The following is a 4,327-nucleotide window of genomic DNA, read 5'->3' as shown; positions in this document are numbered from 1 at the left end:
GGTCTGCTCTGATCCAGTTCTTCATTTGCTCATGGATATATTCTGTTGTTTAATACTGGCCTTGCATTAATTCCCAGTCTGAGCACGGAAAACCACGCCAGATCACTCATAAAGAACACAGCCTGCCTTTATCAAACATTATCACAGTAGAGCTTATTATCCTCCATGCATTTAATTATTGTGTTTGGAACCTGAAACTCCAATTCTTGGAGAGAAAATATTATTTTTATATAACTCATGGAACAAAGCTCTGCATCAAATGCATACAAAGCTGTTCTGAAGATCTGGAATCAGGACACTACACAGAAGTCAAAGTCACCAGATACAAAAAAAACACCGAGTAATTTTTATTCTATTCTTGCAGTGTGATGGTGTGGAAAAAAAAATCGCTAACAAAAGTTCAGCTGCTTTCTGGATATGTTTGTAGGTCCTAAAATTCAGGCCATACGTGATGGGCTGGACTTGTGATACGTGTCTGGACACTTCTGTAATGATCAATCACAATGTATAATCAATCAGACTAAGGGAATGGGAATCATGGTTGTTTAGCAGAGAGCCTTGAAGGACATTTGAAAGGCAGATTTTACTGAGTTAAACACACTGACCACCTCTTACATGCATCAGTGGAAGACCAGTGTGATGGAAGTAGAACTAAACACTTGTGGACATAAAGCGGCCCTGAACAAAAAAAGTTATAAAGAGTGAAAATAGTGGCATAAATCTGAGGTGCACAATAAACAATGTGAGAAAACAACTTAGTAAGAGAAGACACACTGGTTTGAAGAATGACAGAGTATCTCAAATTGGAAGGGAACTATGAGGATCATTGAGTTCAGCTCTGATACTTGCAAGACTACCTACAAATAAACCATATGATTAAGAGCATTGTTCAGACACTCACTGAACTCTGACACACTGGATTCTGTAACCACTTCCCTGGAGGGTCTGTTTGAGGGTGTGACTGACCACCCTCTGAATGAAGAACCTTTTCCCAGTGTCCAATCTGAGCTCCCCTTGATGCAGCTTCATTCCACTTCCTTGTGCCCCATCACAGGTCCCCAGAGAGAGAAGAGCAACAGCTCCCCTTCCACTGCACCCCACCCACTGAGGAAGTTGCAGGCTGAGATGAGGTCACCCCTCAGCCTTCTCTTCTTGTCCTTGAGGCCTTTCACCATCTTTGTCACTCTCCTCTGTAGAAACTCTTATAGTATGATGTCCTTCTTACACTGAGGTGATAAAGCTGCACATGGGACTCAAGGTGAGGCCATATCAGTGCAGATTAGAGTGGAAAAATCAGAGAATCATAGAATAGTTCAGGTTTCAAGGAACATTAGAGATGCCCCCCTGCCTCTGGCAAGGTCAATCACCTCCCTCAACCAGTTGGTGATGCTGAACCTGATGCACCCCAGTAGGCGGTTGGCCCTTTTGGCTACCAGGACACATAATTGACTCATATTCAACTTTTCATTGACCCAAACCCACAGATCTATTTATGCAGGGCTGTTTTTAACCTCTCATCTCCCAATCTGTACTTGCAATGAGCATCACCTCATCAGAGAGGGAGAATCTTGCACTTGCTCTTGTTAAATTTCATACATTTGGTGACTGCCAAGCTCTTCAGTCTATCCAGATCACATTTCTAAGACCTTTGAGGGAGTCCACAGCTCCTCCTAGTTCAGCATAGCTGGCATATGCCCACTTTGGCATGTTCACTTCAGCTTTTTCATCATCATCTTAGAATAATCATTCTTTTGTGGGCACAAAGCTTAAAAGGAAAGCAAGATGTGATACATGCCCTGTGACTTGGGGTCCAGGCACACTTCCCAGTACTTAATAATGTGGCAGATTTTCTTCTGGCTACTTGGCACCAGAAAGCACTTCTGCTTCTCCTGATGTCCGTGTTACCACCTCGCCTCACCTCCTGAGCTACACGCTGATAGACAGCTCATCAAGTAGATTTATATGGCACATTTATTTTCACAACAGAAAGTAGACTGAGGCAAAGAACACTGCGCTGCCTAAACTTCTGACAGCAGTAGAAGAGCCTACTCTTCTTAGCAGAGATTACAATATGTCCCATATGTTCCAAAGAATTATGTCATACAGACTTTGGGACACCCCTCTTGCTTTTCCCCACTTTCCCCCCCCCGCTTTTAGAAATCACACACTGCTTTGCAGAGGTCAGAATGGCTTCTTGACTGTTTGTCCATTCTATTATTTCAATACGGAACAATAGCTTTTATAAGTGAAATGCTTTTATAACTAAAATATATTTTCTATTGTATATTATGATTGCCCCACAGACCATGAATGCTCCTCTAGCTGGATTTCACAGTTTCTCCATCATCTGTCAGGCCATTAAGTTACTCATGGAAGATCTGAGAGATAGAAGGCAAGTATATGCACAAATACATCTGGAATTGACTGGTTTTTTATTTTGTCTAGAGTTATGTTTTACTGTTAACCCCTGAGAATAAAACACTTTGCTATAAAACCACACTCATAGAAAGTTCTTTTATAAATATTCCAGCTTCTCAAAGAAAATGTTCCTGTTTTTGACTTTCATCTCAATTAGTTTTGTCACACGCACCCTACTTTATTTCCCCTTTTTTTTAGAAGAATGAAAAGCTAAGTCTTGTCCTTTCTTTTCTTCTGTCTAGCATGGCTGCATTTTGTACATTCAGAAAGGACTAACTGAAAGAGAGTTCTGGTCTATTACTACAACCATAACAAATTGGCTAATTCTTGACGTATTGACTAGTAACAGCTAATTATGTGTGACATCACTGAGGTTTTCACATGTTTTGTTTTTACTGCCATCCCAGTATCTCGTTGCAAATGAGGCTTTATTTCCCAGCCTTTTCTCCAGCCCAATGGTCCTGATGTACCGGTACAAATCACTGTCATACAGAATAAAATACTAATATTTGCTCTCCCTTCAATAAAACCCAAACTCACTGAAACAAAAAATCTGACCTAATACCATTAATTTATTTTTATAGTGTCAAAAGTCAAACTTCTGAAGGACAGCAATGGGTGGGTCACAACTGAGACTGTATAAATTCTCAAGGGCTCAGCCAGTATACCCACATACAGCTGGAAAGCTGTATTGTCTTTGGTGCTGAAACCTGAAGGTAAGCATTTCTCTAGGAAAATTTACCTTCTCACTGCATTATTTCTTGTTTCTGACTAAACTTAGAAAGAGAGAAATTATTGTCTTGTGTTCAATATTTTTCAGGACAGAATATTTACATTATATTATCTACAAATCTTACTAGGGTATATACATTCTACACTATTTTTTATGTGCAAAATCTGAATATTTGTGGTTTTGGGGAGATTTCTAAAGTTATTCTCTGTGCTTAAAATATTAGTTTGTGCTCAAAACACGATTCATTTCAGAGCATTTATCTTCCAATTTAGTATCTTTTAAGATTGATTTTGACAGACAAGTAATGAGTATCTTTGCTTGACCTCTGGTTCAAAAGAGTGCATTCAGAGCAGAACTGTGGCATTCATTGAATTTGTTAAGTTTATTTTAGTGTGAAATTTCTTTAAGAGTTGCATTCCTGAAAAATACAGTTGGCGAACACAAGACAAAATTAAAAGGTACGTGAGTGGATGGATGCATAATTTTAAAATAACTTAGAACTGTGAACATCTATACAGAAAGGAAAGTGTGAGAAATATGTGTGTGTCTGTATGTGTATATCAAGAGGCCAGTCACAAAACACTTTGATAGAGTTTAACACTACAAAGAGAAACACGAGATCCTAGTATTTAGCTCCTACATAAGGGGTTGGATTTTGAAAAAAACAACAATTTAATTTCTCAAACAGGTTATAGTCTGAGAAAACATAGCATATTTAAGCAAAGCAAGCTATATCTGAAAGCATAATACAATTAAACATGAATTTTGTGCATCAGTCTTGCTTCTAGATTAGGTGACCTTAGACAAATTATATTGACTTGTACATTAGAATTGAATTATATTGTCCATGCTTCCATTACTTAAACAAGGGTAAGCTACAGGCTTTTGAAAATCTACTGTGCAACAAATAGATACTTTACTACACCTACTTATTTTTAGAAAATAAAAATAACCTCTGTTTTTACCTATGTCTGTCCAGACTTAGACCAAATGTAAATATAATTTGTGCTTGAATTTCCAGCTTTGCAAGTATACGAAAGAAATAATATTTTCTTGTTTTCATTAAGCTACTACAAAGTACTAAGGAACTGTAGCCTTCCATGAATGAAAGTAAGTACAGGCAATTATTGTTTGACTGCTCTGAAAAGATAAACAGAAATCACATATAGATTCCAG

The sequence above is a fragment of the Catharus ustulatus genome, chromosome 1, assembly GCF_009819885.2.
Source record: "Catharus ustulatus isolate bCatUst1 chromosome 1, bCatUst1.pri.v2, whole genome shotgun sequence".
Lineage (NCBI taxonomy): Eukaryota > Metazoa > Chordata > Aves > Passeriformes > Turdidae > Catharus > Catharus ustulatus.
The sequence above is the reverse complement of the archived record's forward strand: the minus strand, read 5'-3'. Positions refer to the sequence as shown.